We start from the raw sequence: 27,914 nt of genomic DNA on the forward strand, positions 1-27,914 counted from the left end.
GTGGAGCTGATAAAATGGACAGTGAGTGTAGAAACAAGAAGGTGGTTTTAATGTTATGGCTGATCGGTGTAAACTACAATGCATGAGCCCTATATTAGATTTTCTCATCTGTGTCTAAAATCTTATTTTTTAAGTCTAATTTATTATAGTTAACTAGTGAAATGGCAGTTTACCAAAAACAAAATAAATACATCAAATTAATTTTCTAAAAAAATCAGCATATTAATGTTGAATTAACTTTTTTTTCCCATTTTTCTAGGTAAAGATTTTATTTTTATGCCATTAATGACACCTCAAACATTATTTGCTACTTCTGTAATGTTTCACAATGTGCAGTGTAGATCTGTACATCTATAATAATCTTTTACTATTATTATACTAAATTATTTTATATAATTACTTAATTGTTATTTGAATTAATATGTAAAATAATGGCAAAATAAAAGCTAACAACCTCAAAACACTTTTCATTTGCTTATTGTAACAGGAAACATACCCCTGTGGCTTTTTACAGTTTGAAATCAGAGGTTTTTAAATTTCCTTTGTAGTTAATCTTTAGATTTTTCTATTATGTGATACCTACTCACTGTTGCAATGCTGACTTTATTCTGCTGATAAAGGGGGAGCCTTTGTGTCTCCAGCAGAACATAAAAGGCTGATAGATTTACAGCAAAGTTTTTTTCCATTCTGAACTAGTCTCATCTGATAAACAGGCACTTAAGCTGCAGGCTAAATCGGTCTCTTTGAGGTCCCGATTTTAATGCTGTGAAGGGAGCCATTATGCCTTGCGTGTTCCCCCCTCTGATTAACCGAGTGTGAGTGCAGAATTTGGACTCAGATCTTTCTCTTATTAGGTTGAGCACTTGTAAATGAACAGATACATAAGTGATGGTAGTTTTATTAGAAGTTAATAGGTAAGGAAAAGTGAACTTTTCACAAATGAAAATCATTTCTTGCTTGAAGCCCGGTCCCATGGTTCTTTCTGAATTAAGGTAAAGCTTAGCTCACTGCTTATTTTCCTGCCTTTTTTATAAAGAAAACACATCGGGTATTGGCCCAGTGCACGCGTTCCTAAGAGATGTGATTAAAGGAAAATTCCTCCATGTTCTGCTCTCACAATTTCAGTAATAAATTAGGCACAGATTTCAGATGGCTGGACTTGCCTGTCCAATGGCTTGTCACAATGCATGCAGAAGTTTTGGGAAAATTGATCCTCAAAACATACTGTCGATTACTTTAAACCTTTGTATGATAATAGTGAATGCATCTTATTCTACTCTGTTTGTTTCTCTGTAGGCTTTTGTGTGTGGGTGAGATTAAGCAGCTTAAGCATGGAGGAGTAAAGATTTAGCAATAACTGTCGGCCTTTTTTATTTGGAACTTTTGTTTTTGTAAATTTAGAACCTATTTTCTTAAAATATAAAAAGGAATATACTATCTTTTATGCTTTACTATTTTTCTTAGCATCACGTTTTGTAATAGTATAACTGACCCTTCTCAGGCTCTCTATCATGTTCAGTCTGTCACCTAAATATAAATGAGACTGCAGTAATGGCATCGAAGGAAGAATGTAAATAACTGAAGTGATTACATTTTTTTGCACTTGAATGAAGACAGACTCAAGGTCGTATCAGAAGCCGTAAACTGCTTCAGTTGCAGCTCATAAATTTACCCTCTTTATGCTGCACAGTTTAAAAGGAATGTACTCACATTTCAGTTTTAATATATGACAAAGGGTTGTTTAGAGGGTTGTGTTGTATTTTTCATCATCCTGATTTACTTGTCAGAAACAAATTAAATGGTTCATGGATTGTTTACACATTTTGACCTTAAAAACCTCTATTTTACATGCTGTTTCATTTTACATTTCACTAAATCATGCCAAGTTTTATGTCTCAGTATCTTAGAGATTTACTAATCAGTAGTACTTAAAAAGCAGCAGGGAAAAACACTTCATTGATTTTATAGACTTTTCTCATTTATTACATATACATATCGCTTTGTTTAAAATAAGTTTGGACTTAATTTTCTGCAGTAAACTTCTCGTGTTTCCTGGTGTTTTTTAAACTGACATACATTGCTGTGCAAAAGTCTTGGACACCATATATCGTTTATGTAAAATGTGAATTGGATGTTTAAAATTCTTCTGCATTACTATGTCAGTAGAAAAACAAAACTGTTGCTTAAAAATTACCTTATATGCCATAAACGGATAACCTTGTATGCCTGAACACATTTGTGTATTACTGTTCACAGACTGGACTGAATAATAAAGTCCAATTGTTTAAATTTTTGCTATATAACTTTTAGTTCAATTTCTTTTTGTGTATGTAGGATTTGTGTAAATCCTATTTATTCAAATTATCCTCCAGGCCACCCCAGGAGAATGGGGGTCCCTGCTAAGTCTGGTTCCTCTTAAGGTTTCTTCCTGTATTTTTAAGGGAGTTTTTCCTTCCACTGTCACCCTCGGCTCGCTCAACAGATGTTTTTGGTCTGTTGGTCCTGAATTCTGTAGAGTTGCTTTGAGACAATGTTCATTGTAAAAAGCGTTATACAAATAAATTTGACTTGACTTGACTTGTTACAGGGTAGCCCGCATATTAACATTCCCTCACAAAATTTCACATGTAGGATAAAATTATGTGTTTATAGACTTTCCATGTTATGTTTCACATAGTTTTATTCAGTTTTTTTTTACTTTAAACTGTTCAAATTTCCATGATGAATTAAAATATAGAAAATATAAAAGGATGTGAACTTCCCATGACTGTTGGTGCTCATGTCGTCTAAACATACTAGTGCACTGCTGAGATTTGAGTTCGCCATTCAAATTCACATACACGCCTGATTGGCTATGCGTAGGTAATTTTAAGAAAGGATCATGTCCTGCTCAGAACACTAATACTGACTCACACCTAAGGGGGAAATCTTAAATAACCAATTCAATTTGCCATGTTTTTTGTAAGGTGGATGAAAACAAGAGTACCTGGAAGAAGGATTAAACTCAGGTCCCCAGGAGCCATGTTGCTGTGTAGTACTCAGTCCATCAGCATCAACGCGTTGTCCTAAAAACAAATATGAAATGAAGTGTTTAACATGCTGTGTTTTAATTTCAGTTGCCTAAATAATAAAACACATTTCCTGACCTTCTTTTTAAACTCTGAAAGATTACGTATCACATAATTATGCATGGCTAATTATTATGATTTAATGTTACTTATTCATTTTCTAATATATATATATATATATATATATATATATATATATATATATATATATATATATATATATATATATATACGGATATATATATATATATAAAATATTATTAATATTTAGTAATTTAGCAATATTTAGTAATTTAGCAATTAACTATTACCCTTTTTACTATTCAAAATAAAGTAACATTTTAAGAGTTGAGGGGACACACTGGCTTATACTGTAATTCTCTTTTTGAATATAAGAAATGTAAAGTTTTAATAAATGTAATGTAAAATGCTTTTGGGAGGGGTATGGGGTCCCTAAATATAAAGATATAAAGGTGATAATTTAATTTCTCAAAATGTTAGTTTATGTTGCCATGGAATGGTATTCTTGTTTTATTTACCTCTTGTTTAAGTTAAATAAGGTTTTCCTGTATTTTTTACTTACATTTCAGTTTAATTGACTAGCCCCATTTTATTTTGAACTGAAGTCATTGGCAAAGCAAATTGATCTTGTGTTTGTGGCTTTTTATTTAATGTACCCTGTGTAAGAATACACAGTAAAGTGCAATATGTTTTTACTTTGGTCTCATTTGGTTCTAATATTTGATGTTCCATAATCCCCCTTCCTCCATGATTTCACTTAAAATAGAATAGAAATAAATAATTAACTTACAGCCACATCCCGTTTAAAAGAGTAATTTGTAAAATAAAGTAGCAACTTCTGACTTTTTAAGCTCTTAACGTCCGAGCTCTAATTGGCTGAGGGCTCTCCATCAGGTTTAGCAAAGATAATGGAAGATTTAGAGAGGCTGATTTGGTGTAATCACTGCTGCAGATTGCTGGGTTTGATTCACCACCTCAACTGCATTGCAATAAACACGCATTAAAGAGCAAAACAACCCATACAAAACAGCAGAATGAGACATTTGAGCTCATAAAGGTTAAAAGGTGAGCTTAATAACAGTTAAGTCAAAAAGTGCATGTTCCCAGTCAGCTATAATTCAGTAAATGTGTTTTATGATGCAGGGACCTTTATAGTGGTTTAAATCTAACCAGTCTAAATTTAATAAGGAAGATGTTAAAATTTATTTTATATCTATCTAATAAAGTAAAAATCTGCGTTTTTAAGCATCATCACACACCGACAAAAGAAATTAACAGCAGTTATTTTGGTAATTTATTTATTTATTAGGATTTTAACGTCATGTTTTACACTTTTGGTTACATTCATGACAGAAACAGTAGTTATTCATTACACAAGATTCATCAGTTTACAAGTTTAATGTCAAACACATGGACAATTGTCATGGACAATTTTGTATCTCCAATTCACTTCCTTTGCATGTTTTTGGACTGTGGGAGGAAACCGGAGCTCTTGGAAGAAACCCACGCAGACACGGGGAGAACATGCAAACTTCACACAGTAAGGACCCGGACCGCCCCACCTGGGGCAAACCCAGGACTTTCTTGCTGTGAGGCAACAGTGCTACCCACTGAGCCACCGTGCCGCCCTTTTTAGTAATTAAAGTTATATAGTATTCCAGCTCTGGTAACTGATTAAATTAAGATATAAGTTTAATTGGTGCCACATTGTTGTAGCTGTACTACGCTGTATATCATTTATTTAGTTCTCTTCACTGACACCTTGTCCTGAATAGAGTTGAGGTGGGTCCAGAGCCTTGTGGAAATCACTAGGCACTAGGTAGGCACCTTTGATTTCTTTTTGGAGGAATAAACAAACATAACTGCAAACTGCTAAGTCATTTCATAACAAAACAACACTGAAGGTTATTAAAATGCTCTTACCGCTTTTAAGTGTTAAACTGTTTGTAATGACATGAAACCCTTTTATTCTTTTGAAATTTGACCAGTCAGCAGTTTTCCTTTTTTGCTTTCTGATTTCAACAAAAGGAATTAAACAGTTTTCACCACAGCATTGTAGGATACAGACTGTTAAATCTTTACATTTCTTGCTTTATTGGTTCGTTCAAAGCAGATTTGTTGACATTCTGTGGTCTGTTAAAAGGTGGGTGTGTGTGTATGTGTGTGTGTAGTGTGTATTGGTGTGGGCTTTTTAACAGGACCCTGTGCCCTGTGAGACCCTGCTCCCAAAGGAGCCGTGATTGTTCTGATTTAAGTGGAGATTGTCAGCTCTAATTTGTCCCTCTGCTCCACGCCTCTCCAGCGGGGATGCCCTCTTTAAAATATTATGAAAAGATCAGCTGTAAGGCTGTGGTTTTTATAGTGGGAGGGCACGAGCTACAAAGGGCAGGAAGGATAATAGGTAACTATTACAAGGCCAGACGGGAGGTAGTTATCAAGCCGACAATGAGGTTACACAAACAACACTGACTCCTGAAGAGCGTTCAATGAGCTCTAACAGCACCCTGAAATGCTTTCTAAATTAATTTTTATTGCCATATTTTAATTTAAGGAATTCCTTAATTTTTAGTTTCATTTCATTAAGGATTTGAATTTACATTTAATGAAATGTTTTGCCTTTTTGGAAAAATAATTAAATATGTACATTTTCTTTACACTTCTATAGTTTGGTCCCAAATTGCTGTAATTTTGGCAAAATTGTTTGTAAAATAATAATAATAATAATAATAATAATAATAATAATAATAATAATTACAAACACAGCAATAATAACAATAATAAAAATAACAAAATAATAATAATAATAATAATAATAACAATAATAATAATGATGATAATAATAACAATAATAATAATAATAATAACAAAAATAATAATAATAATAAAAATAATAATAATAAAAACAATAATAATAACAATAATAATGATAATAATAATAACAAAAATAACAATAATAATAATAATTACAAACACAGCAATAATAATAATAATAATAATAATAATAATAATAATAATAATAATTACAAACACAGCAATAATAATAACAATAATAATAATAATTCATCAAGCTAGACCAGGGAAGGTCCTTCTCCAACTGTTGCCACAAAGTTAAAGACATATATTAAAAAAATTAAATAAAAAGGCAGACATGCTGCTGTGTTTTTTACTTTCTCAAGGAAGGAGTCATGAGAGGTCTAAGCTATGGTGACCTCCACATCATTTCTCTCTCTCTCTCTCTCTCTCATGCACATACACAGAAATACATGTAGAATTGTTAGTTTAATGTCTTCTCTTATTTTTCATCTCAAAAGCATTTCAACTTGAATATGAATTAGTGAGGCAGAATTCGATGTGAAAGGGCAATGCATCGACGAGCACTCTGCTCCGTGTTTGAGACGTAATACACCCAGCTTGTGTGTTGCATTTCAATGAATCCCTTTGTGACTCTGTCTAACAATCTATTTATTTGCACAGCAGATTAATAAGGGAGGCATGATTGCAAATAATAGATTGTGACATGTTATGTAGGCTGTGGTAAAGGCTTTAGTGCTGAAGCTGAGGAAAAATTGCCCTGTTTGATTTATCTGCCTTTGATTTGTAAAGAAAAATCAATGAAACAATTCGTTTTATTTTACCTTACTCTCCCTGCCTGTTTCCCATTCACTCTGCTGATAAAATGTTGGACTCTGGGCTCCAAGTGTTTCTTTTCAATTATCCAGTTTACATTTGATTCCCTAGAAGAATGTCGCCAACCAGAGCCACTTGCCCAGCCTGTCTTTTTTTTTTCTGAACGAGTGAAATAGAATTTTATATCTATGTTGGGTATGAACCATGTAGGAAATTGTTCAATATCTTTGTTCAGGGCCAATTTTGTCTGCCCACTGTATTGCAAAGCATGATAGCAGAGAGGTATGGTAATTTAATATGCATAATTCATATGCCCTCTTCATTTCTGATTCCGCTGTCCTGTCTGTTTATGTGGGTAAAATGGAAGCTACAGTGTCCATTAGGCCAACCTAACACAATGTAGACATTTTGGCACATTTTATGCAAAGAAAAGAGTCTGTTCTTACCCTGTTGTTTGCTTAGTTTGCTTTGGATTTTAGTTGTAACAAACTAAATCATAATTTTTGTTATAAACAGCTAAAAAACTCAAATTGCTGCAATACTGCACTGTGAGCTTTAATAATAATGTATAATTTGTTTATATCTAGTTAATTATAAATAATGTTGATTATGGGTCACCCCTTCTATTTAAAGATTAGTTCCAGACCTTTGATGAAGGGGGCACAAATTCCTACAGACACACTACAAAATCCTTTGATTTGTAAAGAACAGTCATATGCCAATACAACAGCTTATCATGTTTTTGTTATTAGCAGCTACTCTATTCTCAAATATCTGCAAGACTGCACTGTGAGCTTTAATAACAATGTACAGTTAGTTTATATCTATATCTATTATAAATAATGCTGATTATTGGTCACCACTCTATTTAAAGATTAGCACGGGACCTTTGATGAAAGGGGCACAAATGTCTACAGACACACTCCAAAATCCTTTGATTTGTAAAGAAAATTCTTCTGTTTAAAGATAAGTACCGGACTCTGACAAAAGGGCCAAAATTCCTACAGACACACTCAAAAAAGGTTTTCCAAAATAGTAGAGGCTGTTATAGCCACAAGGGGTAGGGCAACTTCATGTTAATGCGTTCATAATTGCATTTTTTAATTTCATAAAATGAGTATAATTTAAATAAATCATTCAAAATGTACATGAACATCATAATTTTTTAGTATTTGGCTCTATTAAAAGCAAGTGAGAGCATTTGTGAAATTGATCATGTCTAATCCTAATCAGTTCTTATCCCTTCATGATCTATATACTCATCTACTTATTAAATAAATAAAAATGTAAAAAATACATTTAAATTTGAAGTTTAATTTGATATTTTTAACCATGTTCACCTATTATATACAGCAAATGGAGGGAAATGCTAAATACTAAAATTATGAAATTCTTATAATTTTTTTTCAAACATTCACTAAAATTGTTTTGCTGATTTTATAATTTGTAATAAAAACTAAAGAAAATATTTTTTAATTGAGAAATGCAAAATCAAAGGATTTGTACCAGTGGTCTCAGAGTTTTGGTTAACACTGTATAGGATTTAGCAAATCCTGTTTTGGGTAAACTTAGCTTCAGTCATTGTGTTGCCATTAACGATTACAGATGAAGTGGGTCAGGACAGTATTCTACACTGAAGATCAGCACTGGATCTTACTGATGCATGTTCCTCCTCAGATCAGGCCGTTACACCCTGCTGAATTATGTTTATGATCAGGTACGTCAGGAAAAAAACTATCTGTGGACATACAGAATAACCTTTTTAGCTCCAGAGGGATGCATTTCTTAATTCATTACTGCATTCATCATGTCAGTGACATAGATATTCTCCATTATTTGAGACCCTTAAGATGATCCATGTGTTTTATTGTGAGTATAAAATGTCAGGGAGCTCATCAGCTCTCTGGTCTGTACTGAGATCTGTAATGGTGGGTAAAATGTGCTTCTGGTTCTGTGATGTCAGCAGAAAGTAACACTGTGCGATGTTTAGTTAGAGGATGTTTTTAGCAGCAGCACTACGGCCTGGAGCAGTCACACAGACAGACACCAACTGTGCTTCTTTATATATGATACTGATGAGCCAAAACATTAGCACCACCCACCTAATACGTATGTTGTCAAAATAGGTCTAAAGACATGGACTCCACAAGACATCTGAAGACATCCTGTGGTATATGGTATTATGCATTACCAGATAGTGGGCCCATTGTAGGTGCTTTTGCCCATTGTACTTTGACTGACCTGCTACTATGCAGCCCCGTATACCGAAGGGTTCAAAGTAGTGTGTTGTAACACATTCATCTCATCACCGGTATTAAAATGATCTTTAGTTAGAGCCACAGTAGCCCTTCTGTTGGTCCATACCAGACGCCATAACTTTTATGTCTTTTGGCATCATCGAGTCTTGGCTGCCCAACAAGCTTTTGTTGGTTCTTTGCTTATCCTTCCTTGGGCTTCTGTCAGTGGGTACTTAACACGGCTGGCTGTGAGCACAACATGCTGTTTTGTTGCGAGAGCAATCAGGTCTTTGTGTCTAATTATATCTGCTGCATTTAACATGTGTACTATGAGTGACTATTATAAGCCCAACATTTAATAAATCCCTGACCACAACATGCCTAGTTTATATAGACATTGATCACTGACCACAACATGTCCAGTTTATATGAAATAGGCATTGCCATGCAACTGTGGTGTGGTGCTGTTTGTCTGGTGTATATATTGTCTGAAAGCTGTTCCTGGTTTTGTCTAAATATTAAGTTAGCATGACATGTTTTCCTTTCAATTATTTTTCCCAGTTTCACCCCAGTTGAGTCATTGCCGAATCCCAGCATCAACCTTTCCTATTGCATGACACTAACCAACCTGCCAGGGTGCGGGTTAACACAAAACTTCTAGTCAGTCTTTATGAGGGCACTTGCAGACAGCGTACTGAACCTAAGGCAATAGATGCTTGAAATTGGCTTAATCTCTGACTATGGATAGCATTGGCATTGTCAGGAATCCAAACCTCTTGCTAACAGGATGACATAGCATTTTTCAACACAATGTGAATGATAAATGTTACTAAGCATATGAGTAGGTTTTATTCCACTGCAAGCATTTTGAACATGAACTACAATGTAGTTCACTAAACATTGTTTACCATTCCAGTCATTTATTTTATTTATTTGTAAAAGATGCGGAGATACGGAGAGAGAGTAGTGAGAGTGTTGCAGCCGTAATGGTGACCTCCAGCAGGCCTGCACTCCCAGTAGGGAACAGAAGGCCCAGACACATCAGGCCCACAGCCAGCTTCACTGGGTCACTCAGAGGCTAAGCATGTCTGTTAGGGCGTACTCGTTCATTCCAAGAACACACACATACATTTGCACCTTCACAGAGCTGTATGAGAGTAAGGAATTGCTGTTAAAAGGAATCTTGTTCCTGCTTGTTCAGGTCACTACAGCATTTCTATTGGGTTTACATCAGGACTTTTACTAGACCACTCACTCTAAAACAATTCCAGTTCTTTTCAGCCATCCAAATGTGGACTTGTTTTTATATTTGATCACTGAGCCAATTAGCCTCAGTTTCATATGACATTGTATTGTATTGATTTTTTTCTTACCTCAATAATGGCAAGTCGTTTATTTTTGACTGACGCGCATCCACAGGGCTTCTGTTATAACATGCCTCATTTGCTTTTTACTTGAAACATTTTGACCAGTATCGTCTATTTTCATATGGTCCTTTATTAATACATTACCACCAAATGTTTAGGGTTCAGGCGCTCGAGTTTTGCAGAGGTGCATAATGCTGTTAGCATGATTAGCTATGTCTGAGGGAGGGATGGCCAAAGCTATGTAATGCATTAGTGCCCTGCCTTGCGCCCAGTGTTTCCTGACAGAACCAGTCCCGACCCAACCCTGACCAGGTTGAAGCGATTGATAAAAGTTTTGGGGACCCAGTGTTTTCCTGACCAAGACCTTTCTTGCCCAGATGCCCAATTTGGCAAAACAGAAAAATCTAGAAAGTGCTATGCTTAAAATCTTAAGATTATTAAGGCCACTGTGGTCAGTGGAATATTAGATATTGTTTTATATCCTTGCCCTGATCTATCCCTTGCCAAAATTTAAAGGGATCCACAGACAGTTCCTTGGACTCTATGGCTTGCTTTTTGTCATGAAAATGTGCTGTAAATTCCGAGCCCTTGTAGATCAAGGTGTGAGGCTTTCCAACTATTTTCAATTCATTTAAATTTAATCTCAAGGATTAATAATAAGGATTAATAAACAAACATGATGCTCCTGACCACAGTTTGGATTGTCACAGTGAACAGTTTTATTATTTTGTAAATACTTTATAAATCTACGGTGTACATATTGCATGTTTTAGTTACATAGCTTGGTATATTGACCAATTTGGTTAACACAGTGCAAAAGTTACATTTTCATATTTTTAATACAGACTTTTCAAGTACAACAGTGATAAAAAAAATCATATTCTGGCCATTTATTATTGCATGTGAAATTATTTCTGATAAATAAACAAAACATGATATAACACAACAAAACGTAAGTAAATTGTAAGTAGGGCAGTTGTAGCCTAGTGGTTAAGGTACTGGACTAGTAATCAGAAGGTTGCCGGTTCAAGCCTCACCTCTGACAGGTTGCAGCTGTTGGGCCCTTTAGCAAGGCCCTTAACCCTCAATTGCTTAGATTGTATACTGTCACAACTGTAAGTCGCTTTGGATGAAAGCGTCTACTAAATGCCGAAAATGTAAATGCAAAACACATTTTTAAAAAAACCAACTAAATATATATTTAAGAAACAAAGTTATGCAACCATGCATTAAAAAAAAAAAAAAACATATTATTTTCTCTAATTCTTGCCCAGGTAGACATATTTTATATTGTGTTATATATTTTTTTGCTTTTAACATTTTCTATAATAGTGTTTATAGCATCCAGTAGTGTTGTGCTTTTTACCTTCTCTCTGCCGTGTTCTATTTAAATGCTATGAGGCGTGCTGTTTAACATTCTCAGCTCACACACGTGTACAGTGTGTGTGGAATATTTTTTGTCAGTGTTTTTCTTCAGAGCGAGCATGCTTAATAACAACTGCAAGTTCTGTCTTTGATTTTGAGATGTGTGTGTATGGGTGAGGGTGTTCGGCTTCACCTATGTGTACTGAAGCAGAGACAAAGTTGTGTGTGTGAGTTTGTGTGTGTCTGTGTGTGTGAAGACAGAGAGATTTTGCAGTAAGAGATGCTACTCTTTGAATAACTGACGACGCGTGTATTCAAACGTAAATACAAGCAGTCAGAAACTATGATGAGTTCTGTGAAGCATCTGCTTGCTTCCATCATTTCATGTCTAGCCTGGCATTGCCTGCTTCACCCACCTCACCTTCTCTTGCCCTGCTTAACGAAGGCAACATACTCCTGCAGTGCTTACAGTAGCGTCTAGTATAAATATGAGTACAAAACTAGACAACAAATACATATGCTACCTCAATTCCAAAAATCTTGGGACAGAAGGTAAAATACTGAATAAACAGAAGAAATATTATAAAGAAATATTCATATGATTTATTATTAGTAGTGGATTGAGTTTTTCCACTTAACATTAATCTATGTGAGCGAATACACTGATCAGCCATAACATTAAAACCTGCTTGTTTTTACACTCACTGTCCATTTTATCAGCTCCACTTATCATATAGAAACACTTTGAAGTTCTACAATTACTGACTGTAGTCCATCTTCTCTGCATGCTTTTTTTTTTTTTAGCTTTCACCTTGTTCTTCAATGGTCAGGACCCCCACAGGACCACCACAGAGAAGGTATTATTTGGGTGGTGGATTATTCTCAGCACTGCAGTGACAATGACATGGTGGTGGTGTGTTAGTGTGTGTTGTGCTGGTGTAAGTGGATCAGACACAGCAGTGCTGCTGGAGTTTTTAAATACCATGTCCACTCACTGTCCACTCTATTAGACACTCCTACCTAGTTGGTCCACCTTGTAGATGTAAAGTCAGAGATGATCGCTCATCTATTGCTGCTCTTTGAGTTGGTCATCTTCTAGACCTTCATCAGTGGTCACAGGACGCTGCCCACGGGGCGCTCTTGGCTGGATATTTTTGGTTGGTGGACTAATCTCAGTCCAGCAGTGACAGTGAGGTGTTTAAAAACTCCATCAGCACTGCTGTGTCTTATCCACTTATACCAGCACAACACACACTAACACATCACCATCATGTCAGTGTCACTGCAGTGCTGAGAATGATCCAACACCCAAATAATACCTACTCTGTAGTGGTTCTGTGGGGGTCCTGACCATTGAAGAACAGGGTGAAAGCGGGCTAACAAAGCAAGCAGAGAAAGAGATGGACTACAGTCAGTAATTGTAAAACTACAAAGTGTTTCTATATGGTAAGTAAATAGACAGTGAGTGTAAAAACAAGGAGGTGGTTTTAATGTTATGGCTGATCGGTGTAGTCCAACACGTGTTTCTGTAGTTTTACTCCTTATCTATAATAACTCTAGGTACTACCCATGCTGCACTGGGCATAAGGCAAACAGTGGGTACATCTCAAATGCCCTACATTAAATTTCCACTTTTTGTGGCTCCATACTGTGATAACGCTGACTGTATTGATCTCTGTGATAATGTAAATGTATCACTTTTTGAGTGCAGGATAAAATTAAAGCACAAAGGCAGAGATAAAGAAGTGCATGTCAGGCTCATAACGATTTTGTGTTGAGAAGGGAGGACTTCTAACAAAGTCCAGTTTAATATAGGGTGTAAACATTTTGGATCAGATCAGTCTGTCTCTCTACTGAGCCTAATTGAGATAAGTGAGCCTGGGTCTAAATGTGTAATTAATGTAGCATGGCAAGGCAAAGTGACAGCTCAAGGTCACAGCATATATGACAAAAATGTTATTTAACAAATAAATGGGAGATCAATAATTTGCTTGCTGTTGTGAAGTGCTGAAAATAGATGATTGGTCTGAGATTGTGCTAAAAGAAAGAAATGTTACATTTTCAGTATTTTACTTATTTATTTTAAATGAATGTTTAAATTTTGTGGTCAGTCCATTGAGCTAAATGGTTTCAATGCAGTAACACTTCATCTGTTTATTACGATCACTACAGTCAGCCGTTGTCTACTGGCTTTACCCCAAAGAGTGTGTGTTTTGAAGCGTAGGACAATAATACTTTGCATATCAGCGGTTGTTCTCTCTCATAATCAGAACACGCCTATTGGGAAGGCAGCTTTCTGATTCATAACCATTAAACACATGAACGTAAGTAATATAAAAATGGCATGTGAAAACATTTGCATAATGTGAAATTGAATCCCTTTGAATGCGTGTGTTAATCTCAATAGCAAAAAGCAGTCGTACCGTTGCTGACATTCTGTAATTGGCATCTTGTGGTTTGCAGCCCTGAGGAGAGACTGAGTTTTATATCTGCTTGTAATAAATAGCATATTTAAGCTTGCAGGAAATCACTGTGAGAAATCCATCCTGTACGCTTTCATTTATTCACTGCCTTTAATTAAAGCCGCAGAAACCGCCTGCAATTTGTTTCTGAACACTGTCTGATGTTTGATGCTGCTTATTAGATATTAAATTGATGCATAATTCAGGCAATTAAGAAAGTAATCACACAAAGTAATGTAATGGAAGTTAATTATTACACCATAAGCAAACAGTTCATTAATGCTAGTTAATGCTGTGAGTGCATCCTTAATATGCGTTGCGTGCCTGCACTCTGCAGCACTGTGGATCCGGCTGTTAGTTCTGCTACTGTTTACAGATCAGAAGTGGGTTGTGCTCTTATACAGATTTTAGAAGGGCTTGTAGGGTGAGAGAAAGAGGACGAGGAGGCAGTCAGTAGACGAAAGTGAGTTGGTACTGAGTGTAAGAATAGGGTGTAGGTGGGGTGTGGTATATGTTACAAAAAACAACAAAGTTTAGTACATTTTTATCATCATCATATCACCATATATTTTAAAACCATAACAAAACATAATACAGGATCAGTGTATATCTGCTTACATGTATTAAGTCATTTAAAATCAATAACTAATAATAATTAGAGGATGGAGTGGGCCCAGTGCTACCCAGAAACAGAATACAAGGTAGAAATACACTCATAACTAGAGGCAATCTGGAGTAACAAACTCACCTAATGACACCTAATGAGTGAAAGCAAGGTGAATCTATGCAGATAGTGGTAAAACCGTCTACAATACTTTACAGATGGTACACTGACGCAAGGTCTGAACCAATATCTTTCAGGACCCTGGTACTTTTTAGAGCCCACAATACCAGCTGTGTTGCTTAGTGGTAAAGGCACTGGACTAGTAAGGTCCCCGGTTATCATCCAACTACTGCCAGGTTGCCACTGTTGAGACCTACTTCTACCACAAAAGAGCTCAATTGAATTCAGATCTGTACCAATACCTTGGATACGTTGCACCATTCCAAACAATGTCGTTGACGTTATGGATTGGTATTAGGAAGCCCAACGGATTTTTGCTCTTTTTACGCCAAATTATGACCCTGCCCCCTGCATGTCAGTGCAGAGTAATGTTCATCAGACCGGGCAATGTTTTTCCAATCTTCAACTGTCCTGTTTTGGTGAAGCTTTGTCTACTGTAGCCTCAGATTTATATTTGCATTAACGGAAGTGAAACGTGACGTGGTCTGTGGTTGTTGTAGCCCATCCACCTCAAGCTTTGATGTGTTGTGTGATCTAAAATTTTGTATGGATATAGAGTAGTTTTCTGGGATACTGCAGCTTTCCCATCAGCATGAACCAGTCTGGCCATTCTCTTACCACCTTTTTTATCAACAAGGCATTTCTGCCACAATTCTGTTGAACTGATCATGGGATGATTTTGTTTGGTTGTTTTTTTTCTATAGTTTCTGACATATTCAAACTAATCCATCTGTCAAGAACAATCACAGTCAAAGTCACTCGGATAATGTTTTTCCCAGATTGTAATTTTTGTGAACATTAGCTGAAGCTTTTGATTAGTGTTGTTATGATGTTATCTAGTTGGCTGGGCGGGCACGGTGGTTCGGTGGGTAGCACTGTTGAAGCAAGAAGGTCCTGGGTTTGATCCCCAGATGGGGCAGTCGGGGTCCTTTTTGTGTGGAGTTTGCATGTTATCCCTGTTTCCTCCAGGAGCTCTGGTTTCCTCCCACAGTCCAAGGAGTCCAATGCAAGTGAGGTGAATTGGAGATGCAAAATTGTCCGTGACTGTGTTTGACATTAAACGTGAACTGATGAATCTTGTGTAACGAGTAACTACAGTTTCTGTCATGAATGTAACCAAAGTGAGTAAAACATGATGTTAAAATCCTAATAAATAAATAAAAATCTACTAGGCTGCTGCCATAAACAAGCAGGTTTTAGGTGTTTCTAATAAAGTGGCTGCTGAGGGTATTATTCGAGAAGTATAATGTAACTATAGGAAATATCACAAGTAAAACTGCATATTTATATTCTGGATACGTATTTAAAATATATGTGTTTCATTACTGCCCAACCTTGTCTGTTGCTTATGCATAGATTAAACATAGACAGCTGTTTAAGTGCAGTTTTTCATTCTCTCTTCCACTTTGTGTCTTCCAGGTTTTTAGTACGTTGTCTTACCTTATAAAAATGCAAAGTAGTCTAATGGTCACTACAGACGGCTCTCATATGTGAGCATGATCATATTCACAAGTGACTGTAAGGCTTATTCTGTTGTACCTTTTTATATCTGTGCCTCTGATGACACAGCTAGCTGGTGTGTAAATGCACAAAGTGGCTTCTCTCTCTCTCTCTCCCCCTCATAGCCCCCCTACTCTCCCCCCCCCCCCCCCTACTCTATTTAAGCCTGGCTATAAAACAGGGCCTTCCAGTCTGATCTTGTTTCTCTGGGTAAACATGCATGTCACAGTTGACCTTTGCAGGGGTCAGGAGCTTTTTATATTGGCTGACATGTTTCAGAGTTAATAGAAGCATTTAGCTGCGCTCCCTTGGGCCGAGCGATTTATTAAGCTGCAATGAGTTGCATCTGTCTGAACAGAATCAAGGGGACCTATCAACCGGGGTCAGACACGCACCAGTACGCTCCATCGACACACACTTATTGCGCGGCACACACTGCGTAACACACACAGACCAGCCAGTAAAATTGTTTTTGGACTATTAATGATGGTTTGTTCATTACCAAAAATTAATGTGGTGCCACTGGCGGCGCTCCTGCTGTGCATACAGAGCTGTATACTGACAGTGGGGTGTTGTTTCTCAGCTGTTGTTCTTGCCGTATTGATCGTGTTTGTTCATCCATTGTGCTCCTTCCCATAATGCCGGTCCCTGTCTAAACCGGCCTCTAAGCTGCCGTCTGTAATCATGGATAATTGTCAATTATCACACTGAGCCATCAGATCAATTACCACTCAATCAATACAAACCACAATGAAGTGGGCTGTACTACATCAGGCCAGACTTCAAAGTGGTAATCTGTGTCCTTTCTGTAAAGGTAAAATCCTTCTTAGAGAATGTCTTTGAAAAACATAAAGTATAGCTTTTTGTTTTAATTTTACATGCACACACAGTACACACACTCATATAAAAACAAATGTGTGATTTAGGCTACTCACACAGCAGATGGGCTTTCGGTGTCATCCTCAGTATAAACTAATGGTGACAAAACTACTGTTACGGGCAAAACTGCTGTCTATTACTGCCAGTCCTTTATGGCTTAGCTGGGAAAAGTATGGCAAAATATGGCTTGTGTGCACACATTTGGAAAGACTACAGTGATGAAAGTTAATGCGTCCAGGTCCAAACACTCTTATTTTCCTTGTCAGGTTCTGAAATTTCGGTCCTGCCTGCAGTAAATCGGTTAGCGCTCCCCCACCTGCCCGTCTGTGTGCGCGTGGATAGAAATAAATGCCCTCCTGTAATGGTGGCTCACTAGCCAGGCTTCTGATGTATTATCTCCCCTCTGTGTATTTATTTACACTCAACTTCTCAGCAAATTGTGTTGTCATCTTAATGGGGAAAGATTAATCTGATGTCACATAGGTTTAGGTGACTGAAAGAGATTTTTTTCTCCTGTGCTTTTGTTTACACACCATTAAAAACGTTTAACTCTTCATGTCCCAAGATTCTGTGCGTCCATGTTCGAGCTTACAGTGCTGGTTTTGAAGGGTTTGATTACTGTTCTTTAGGATTTAAATAATTCAAATAATAATAAGACAAATTGCATTTTATCTGTACTTGTAGCACTGAAATGTCCCTAAATCCAATTATTAAAAAATGCATTTATATTCGGTTCATGAAACATTGCAGTGAGGCAGAGTTCAGGATACATTTGCTTTATAATGATTTACTCGTGGATACTTTAATAAAAAAAAAAACATAAATAGTACCATTTGCTCTTCCTGGTCCATTAGTCATGGTTTTTAGTTTTGCATAGTTTAAAAATGAACATGCTCATGGATATATTTATGGTCATATTGCTTAGTATAAAAGTGAATTTGGGTGCTAATGGATTATTGCAGTGAATAACAGAATGATGTATTAAAGAATCTGAGTGGAAGTACTGTAAGTAGCTAAAAATCTTAGGCAGGATCTTTTCCATACAGCACTCTAGACTTAGGCTACTCTCTACAAGTTAGAGGTTTTCTATACATTTTATAACATTTCTCCTGCCGATGTCACTGACGCAGTGTGTTTTGCATGTTGCAAAATGTACTATAAAATTACACTGATCAGCCATAACATTAAAACCACCTCCTTGTTTCTACACTTACTGTCCATTTCATCAGCTCCACTTACCATATAGGAGCACTTTAAAGTTCTACAATTACTGACTGTAGTCCATCTTTTTCTTTACATACCTTTTTAACCTGCTTTCTCCCTGTTCTTCAATGGTCAGGACCCCCACAGGACCACCACAGAGCAGGTATTATTTAGGTGGTGGATCATTCTTAGCACTGCATTGACACTAACATGGTGGTGTGTTAGTGTGTGTTGTGCGGGTATGAGTGGATTAGACACAGCAGCGCTGCTGGAGTTTTTAAATACCGTGTCCACTCACTGTCCACTCACTGTCCACTCTATTAGACACTCCTACCTAGTTGGTTCACCTTGTAGATGTAAAGTCAGAGACGATCGCTCATCTATTGCTGCTGTTTGAGTTGGTCATCTTCTAGACCTGCATCAGTGGTCACAGGACGCTGCCCATGGGGCGCTCTTGGCTGGATATGTTTTTGGTTGGTGAACTATTCTCAGGCCAGCAAGGACAGTGAGGTGTTTAAATACTCCATCAGCACTGCTGTGTCTGATCCACTCATACCAGCACAACACACACTAACACACCACCACCATGTCAGTGTCACTGCAGTGCTGAGAATGATCCACCACCTAAACAATACCTGCTCTGTGGTGGTCCTGTGGGGGTCCTGATCACTGAAGAACAGCATGAAAGGGGGATAACAAAGCATGCAGAGAAACAGATGGACTACAGTCAGTAATTGTAGAAGTGCTTCTATATGGTAAGTGGAGCTGATAAAATGGACAATGTGTGTAGCAGAATGTTACTGAGTAAGCTTAGGACAGTGAATGAAGTATATATGTATGTTTATTTGTCCGTATTTTGTCCACACATTTTTATATACATGTACACAGTTTACAAATTTTAAATACAATTTTAATAGTTCAGTAGTTAAAAGTGGCATTTGCAAAGCAACATCTGTGTTTAAAAAAAGATTTCTCATTTTTAATGTTAAATAGTGTCGATTTTGTCCCCATCAGTCTATAAAATGTTTGCAGCAGTAATTACTTTCCCTGATGATAATGAAAACTGTCATTTAGCTTGTGTCCAGTGTGGTCATATTTCATCTTTACCTCACTAGCACACACACACACATACACTGGCGGTCCAGGGGAAAACAGAGTGTGCACTTTGTGCACAGCTATTTATATCAATAAGTCCCGTGCTGAGAGGCACAAAATGAGCGTTTAAGCTGCAGGCTCTTCAGGGTAGCCTGGCGGGTGGGCACCAGGACCTGCACACAGGGGCAAATGAGCTAGCAGCACTCATAAGGTGTTGGCGTGGGTATGGGGGTTTTAACAGGGCAGAGATTTGGTTTGGGGGGAGTGTGGAGATGCAGACAGATGGGGGTGTATATTAGAAGAAGGTAGTAGGAAGCAGTGGAAGGGGGGCGCTCATCATTTTACAGGTGTTAGCATTCAACTAAAGAAGAGGGAAGGACTCATTCTTAAGACAAGAATTAAATAAAATAAGAAGCGTAAGAACAAGTGAGGGTACACAGGGCAAGAAAGTAAGAGTAGGGCAGTAAGAATAGGGTAAACTGAAAAGTGTGGGAGCGTAATCGTGGGGGGTTCTCTTCTCTTCTAGGGGCTTTTCAGGTCAGTGAATCTCCGCAAAGGGACGCCCAAGTGAAACGCCATCAATTCCCAAACAAAAGGCTGGACCAGTCACCGGCGCACCAACATTTGTGGTAGAGTCTTTGCTCATGTTAACATGTGACACACACTTAATTAGATGTGTTAACTCCCTCTGCTGTCTGCTCTCACAGGAGGGCTAATAATAGCAGATTGACACCCTTTTTTAAAAAGTGGCCATCCAGAAGCAGACAGATTAAGCTTCATTTGTTAAAGTGTCTAACAGTAGCAGTTGTATTTAAATATAGACACCTCAGTCTTTTGCATAGACCAAAGTTGCCATTGTCAGTAATAATACAAATGTTAAAATAGTTTGTTTACATCCTAACAGAGAAAGATGAACAAATGACCAGTTTAAATTAAGCACTACCCTTAATAAATGTGGTAAATGTTATCTAGCTTTTATGCCCATTTATTCCTATTTACATTTACATTTTCAGCATTTAGCAGACGCTTTTATCCAAAGTGATTTACAGTACTGTGACAGTATATTGTCTAAGCAATTGAGGGTTAAGGGCCAAACAGCAGCAACCTGGCAGTGGTGGGGCTTAAACCAGAGACCTTTGTATTACTAGTCCAGTACCTAAACCACTAGGCTACAAATGCTATTTTTATTACCATTATTGTTTTAACACTGCAGCCAATTGGGATGTTTTAACAATTCTGCTAGCAGTTGCACACTGCCTTCAACAAATCATGCCTGGAAACCAATTGGCTCTTGGTAAACCATGGACTTTTAGAATTTCAGAATTCTATTTTTCAGAGGTAATGTGTTTTTTTCTTTAGAATTTCTGGGTGATACAATGTTTTGGCACATTCAGTCATAAAGCTGGAACAGAACCTCCCTGCTCTTATCAAGTAATGAGTTTATACATACATTATTTTAATGTGTTGTATGTTATAGTCTGTGTTTGGGTCAGTGTTTAATGTGCTGGGAGTAGAGCCATTACTATACTGTGTGCAGATTGTGTGTTTCCATGCACCAACACACACCAGCCTCTGTTTCCCTTACAGAACTCCCTGTGACCCCTGCTGCTCTAGCAAAGCCACTGCAATTTTCCACCTGATGACGTTCAGCTTCCAACGTCTTTAAGCTCAGTTGTGTGTACAAATGTTGACTGAAAGTATGTGTGTTTGTGTGTTTTATCTGTATTTATTTAACTAACCCTTTTTAAAAAACTTCAATCCCTGTGTCTTTGTCTTGGGGAGTATTGAGCCCATGGAGGGGTTGCACACAAGAGTGTACTCTCGCTTCTCCCAAATCACTGCACAAATTGGATGTGTATGTGTGTACAGGGAGATGGACCAGTTGCTTCATAGTTCTCACCAGGTAATTGTACAGCAGGAAAAATACAATAAAGTGGTCTACAACCTCACAACCTGCTAGAAAGAAGCTACAAATCTGGCTTAGGAGTAAAAATTGTTAATAAGTGCTACATTATTCCATTTTTAAAAGTTCAACGACATGACATATTTAATATATTGTGCATCAAGCCCTCAAGTCACCATTCTAGTCTACCAATCTCAATAGGAGTTAATTCCCTAATTCTAGGCGTTTATAACTGGTAGTGTGCACCAATAAAATAGAAGTTATTTTACATTAAGTTTCAAATAACAAAATAGTAGAATAGAATAAGCTAGTGCCACCAATTATCAGTGTATTTATGACAATGGCGTGACATTGTTACCCTGCTGAATCTACATACAATTCAATTTAATGGTGCTTTATCGGCATGCCACGTATTTACTTGTGTATTGCCAAAGCTTTGATGAAAAAATGAACAGCAGCGCTGCTGGAGTTTTTAATCACCTCACTGTCACTGTTGGACTAAGAATAGTCCATCAAGCAAAAATATCCAGCCAATAGCGCCCCATGGGCAGCGTCCTGTGACCACTGATGAAGGTCTAGAAGATGACCAACTCAAACAGCAGTAATAGATGAGTGATCGTCTCTGACTTTAAATCTACAAGGTGGACCAACTAGGTAGGAGTGTCTAATAGAGTGGACAGTGAGTGGACACTGTATTTAAAAACTCCATCAGCGTTGCTGTGTCTGATCCACTCATAACAGCACAACACACACTAACACACCACCACCATGTCAGTGTCACTGCAGTGCTGAGAATCAAAAACACCTAAATAATACCTGCTCTTTGGTGGTCTTGACAATTGAAGAACAGGATGAAAGCAGGCTAAAAAAGTATCAGTCAGTCAGTAATTGTAGAAATACAAAGTGCTTCTATATGGTAAGTGGAGCTGATAAAATGGACAGTGTAGAAACAAGGAGGTGGTCATGATGTTATGCCTGATCGGTGTATATTATCAGTGGTGATACTACTTTATCTGCAAGACAGTACTTAAAACAGGTAGGACTACTTTTAAGAAGGTCATTTTCTGCAGCTATTAGCATAAGCATACATACGTGGTAAAAATGGTGTTCCTACATCATGCTATAACTACCTAAATAATGGTAATAAAATGTTGTATGAACAGCAGGATGTTATTCCTGCTTGACTGATCATTATTTCTTCCATGTCTGCAGACCCATCTTTGATATATGGATACACATTGACACAGTCCAGGGGCAGAATATGTTGCAGAGACTGAATGATTAATATTTTTTAGTCTATAGTTTTTGTTCACAAAATATGATTTGAATTTGAACCCAGTAATTCTTTGATGATACATTTTTAATTGTGTATTTATGAACATGTACGTAAGCAATAAAGCACTCACTTCCACACATCTATTACTCATGGCTCCTATAAAACATGCTCAGGTTTTATGAATGTCTGCCCTGAGAGGTTTGGTGCCTCCTGTTCCATTCTGTAAACAGAGCAGAGGACATGAAAGAGCAAGTCCGTAAAGTAAAAAGCTGTTCTGTTGATCCAACGTTGAGAGCAGATTAAGATCTACTGTATTTTCATGTTTATAGTCTTGTCAAAGATTTACTACGTCCCCTTAGGTCAAAGTTGTAAATATAATCTCACCCTCATAATGTATAATTTAGATCTTTGAAGTACACTAATGAACCTTGTAACAGTTTGGTTAGGTGTATGTTGTAGCAACCAACCTAGATGAAACTTTGTGTTTTTGTTTGTTTTGGAGGAGTAGTGACCCTGTGCATGTCGCTGACTCTGGCTCCAGCAAATGAGCCTCAGACTAGTGTGCTTTTTTCACCATATTTGATCGTTGGCGTCACACGGAAACCACCATTCCAAACATTTCTTTACCTAAGTATCAACAGATTTTGTACAAAAGTTCAATCAGAATGGTTGGGGAGCAGTATGTGATGCTTTTGCACTGTGCTTGGGGCTATTGTGTTGCTAAAAAACAAAGAGGCCAAGAGGAACGTGTTTTATTTAATTTTGATGTTACAGTAGCCATTGTAATGATTTTTTATGATAACCTGGATTGTGCTTTGAGGAATGTTCAGTGCCTTTGAGATTTTTTTAATCCTTTTACAGATCTGCCTTCACCATAATGCTAGACCTCAAAACCGACGTCTTGATTCCTAGAAATAAATACCCTTTTTTTTTTTCAAATAGCTGTTCACTATAACAGCAGGAAGGTCCTGGGTTCGATACCCAGGTGGGGCGGTCCGGGTCCTTTCTGTGCAGAGTTTGCATGTTCTCCCCGTGTCTGCGTGGGTTTCCTCCGGGAGCTCCGGTTTCCTCCCACAGTCCAAAAACATGCAGTTAGGTTAATTGGAGACTGAAATGCCATCTGGTGAATGGGTGTGTGTGTATGTGTGTCTGCCCTGCGATGGACTGGCGCCCCATCCAGGGTGTTACTGTGTGCCTTGTGCCTATAGAAAAGCTGGGATAGGCTCTTAAGCGGTTAAGAAAGTGAGTGAGTAAGTGTTCACTATAACTAGTGAGTTGACCAGGTAGGTCAAAGCCAGTCTTATAATAAATAGGCTATAACTACTTCTAAAATCTCACTATTTTTTTTCAATTTTGTCAAAGTGTTTGAAGGCATGTTTTACCACCTCTTCATCCTGGTCAGTGGGTGGGTTCAGCTCCCTTGGAATCCCTAGGTGTAACGCAGCACCTTATGCCAAGCTGTACAGTTCACACTACACGACTGAAACTTTTGCACTCAGGAGTCTTTCAGTCGGTGTATATTTCACACTACACGACTGATCGGTGATAGGGGGTTTCACACTACACAATTTATCACCAACTGGAATCGCAGGCGAGCTTCTCTGCTCTCACAAATATCGTTTTGTTACGAAAACACACGCGAGATGTGACGAAAGGTTTAATGATAACACGTCCTAAAATGCACAAAGAGAAAAGATAAATGAATCTTAGTGGATTTGGCTTGGGTTGTTGTGTAGTAAGTTGGAGGTTAATAAATATTAACCGTTGGTGTTTTGTAGAGAACGATAAGGTCAGAAATACTGTAAAACTTGTGTGTAACACCTGTGTATTATGATATAAACTATATTAAGCCCCTGTACAGCCTTTTACACTTCTCCCCTGCATTTCTTCTCACGCTGTATCTTGCGTTCTCATTGGCTGTTCGACATAGCAATCATTGCCAGTCGGGAAACACCCATTCAGATATCTGACATGCTAGATATCTCGATCCGGTCGCCGAGCGCTCGGCGAGCCGCTCGGATCGAGTTGTTGGGTAGTTCACACTTAGCGATTAAGAGCCGAGTTTTGATCGCCGAGCGAACGCTGAGTTGCTACCGAGCCGGCAAATCTAGCGCCGACCAGTCGCCGAGCGAAAATAAGGGCAAAAATCATGTAGTGTGAACTAGGCATTAGACAGGACTCAAATCAGCCATTGTCAACCCTTCAGACATAGCCAATCACGTCTGTATGTAGACACCCACCAGGTCAATGAAGAATGAAGAATGAAGATTGGAAATTCGAACCATTGTTCCCAATGGTAGTAGACTAACGCAATTTACCGCTGCACTACACGAGCACCGGATTTGGTCTTTTTTCTTTTGAAATACACACATACACCGATCAGCCATAACATTAAAACCACCTTTTTGTTTCTACACTCACTGTCCATTTTATCAGCTCCACTTACCATATAAAGGCACTTTGTAGTTCTACAATTACTGACTGTAGTCCATCTGTTTCTCTACATACCTTTTTAACCTCATTTTACTCTGTTCTTTAATGGTCAGGACCACCACAGAAGAGGTATTTTTTGGGCGGTGGATCATTCTCAGCACTGCAGTGACAATGACATGGTGGTGGTGTGTTAGTGTGTGTTGTGCTGGTATGAGTGAATCAGACACAGCAGCGCTGATGGAGTTTTTAAACAACTCACTGTCACTGCTGGACTGAGGATAGTCCACCAAACAAAAATACCCAGCCAACAGCGCTCAGTGGGCAGCGTCTTATGATCACTGATGAAGGTCTAGAAGATGACCAACTCAAACAGCAGCAATAGATGAGCGATCATCTCTGACTTTACATCTACAAGGTGAACCAACTAGGTAGGAGTGTCTGATAGAGTGGACAGTGAGTGGACACGGTATTTAAAAACTCCAGCAGCACTGCTGTGTCTGCTCCTTTTGGTAAGTGGAGCTGATAAAATGGACAGTAAGTGTAGAAACAAGAAGGTGGTTTTAATGTTATGGCTGATCAGTGTACATATTAGATTAAATAAAGTTTGGGGGCTAAATACATACTTTATATGTTGTAGTGTTAGGAATAAATATCACATACAGTCATCTCAGCTCTTAGGGAATAACATGTCAGAGAGACAGAGAGATGCCTCGCCAAAAGGGATTTGTCCCTGTGAGTGTGAGGTGGAGGGGAGGCTGCCCTGCCATTTGCATTTCTGAATTGCTTAGCTGGTCAAGCATGCATTGTGTGCTGGGCTAGGCTGCCTTTGAAGACTGTCATAGAGGCATAAACCCTCTGTACAGGGGGCCTCACTGTTGGACTTTACCCAACAAATATGGATTATGTTAACGTGGACTGAGAATTGAAGAGGGTATGCTAATGTGTCCCTGCTGGGATATGTGTGTGTGTGTGTGTGTGTGTGTGTGTGTGTGTGTGAGTGTGTGCACTTGTGTTTGTGGGCAAGGATGGGTGTGCATGCAGAGAGGACAAGAGGCTGTGTATGGCAGCACAGCCACTGTTTGGCAGGTCTATCATTCCATCATTAAGGGCCATATTATTACGTACAACCAGGCTTGCATGACAATCATAAGCGGAAAGAAAGGTCCACTGAGAGTTTCCTGCTGTGTCCTTCACAGCATTTTTCGTTTCTTTCCCCGCTCCTTCCTTTTGTTTGCCACATCCTGAAGGGGAAATATGAGCTTTTTAGGCCAGTTGCTGCTTTTCACCTGTCTGAAGTGGAAAGTTGTTATATGTGCAAGAAGTTCGGGTATATTTTTATTTTATTTTTAGAACGCTTTTTACAAGATCAGCTCTTATTGAGTATGATTGCCCATTTTTGCTTTTAACGTCCGTCTCTGACTCGCTGAAGTGGTACATTGTGCATGGAAAATAGGTCTTATGAAGTTACCTCCAAACCAATAGTTGTGTCACCCTGCATAAGCTGTCCCCTCTGTATTATTATTGAACTAGGGCATTAGGCTTTGTGCTGGTAAAGCAGTAATATAATGCCGGCTTATGTGGGAGTGTGCATCGGGGAAATCTCAGCATTTCTCTGATATAAAGAGTCATAACAGTAGCATTAAGGAGAACATCTAAATGCCTTTAAATATGTTCATGCTCTGCTGGTGCTGACCAGAGCAGGACCGAATTAACCTCATACCACACTGACTTAGCTTCCTCAGAAAACACTGGGCCTCAGAGGAACTGTCTGTGGAAGAACTGCATTACTGTATTTGGAACATCACCAGTGATTCTCTGAAGCACAATATATATATATATATATATATATATATATATATATATATACAGTATATATATATATATATATATATATATATATATATATATATATACTGTATATATACAGTGTATCACAAAAGTGAGTACACCCCTCACATTTCTGCAAATATTTCATTATATCTTTTTATGGGACAACTTAAACTTATAACTTAGAGTAGTCAGTGTACAGCTTGTATAGCAGTGTAGATTTACTGTCTTCTGAAAATAACTCAACACACAGCCATTAATGTCTAAATGGCTGGCAACATAAGTGAGTACACGCCACAGTGAACATGTCCAAATTGTGCCCAAAGTGTCAATATTTTGTGTGACCACCATTATTATCCAGCACTGCCTTAACTCTCCTGGGCATGGAATTCACCAGAGCTGCACAGGTTGCTACTGGAATCCTCTTCCACTCCTCCATGATGACATCACGGAGCTGGTGGATGTTAGACACCTTGAACTCCTCCACCTTCCACTTGAGGATGCGCCACAGGTGCTCAATTGGGTTTAGTCCATCACCTTTACCTTCAGCTTCCTCAGCAAGGCAGTTGTCATCTTGGAGGTTGTGTTTGGGGTCGTTATCCTGTTGGAAAACTGCCATGAGGCCCAGTTTTCGAAGGGAGGGGATCATGCTCTGTTTCAGAATGTCACAGTACATGTTGGAATTCATGTTTCCCTCAATGAACTGCAGCTCCCCAGTGCCAGCAGCACTCATGCAGCCCAAGACCATGATGCTACCACCACCATGCTTGACTGTAGGCAAGATACAGTTGTCTTGGTACTTCTCACCAGGGCGCCGCCACACATGCTGGACACCATCTGAGCCAAACAAGTTCATCTTGGTCTCGT

The sequence above is a fragment of the Trichomycterus rosablanca genome, chromosome 12 (genome assembly GCF_030014385.1).
Source record: "Trichomycterus rosablanca isolate fTriRos1 chromosome 12, fTriRos1.hap1, whole genome shotgun sequence".
Taxonomy (NCBI): Eukaryota; Metazoa; Chordata; class Actinopteri; order Siluriformes; family Trichomycteridae; genus Trichomycterus; species Trichomycterus rosablanca.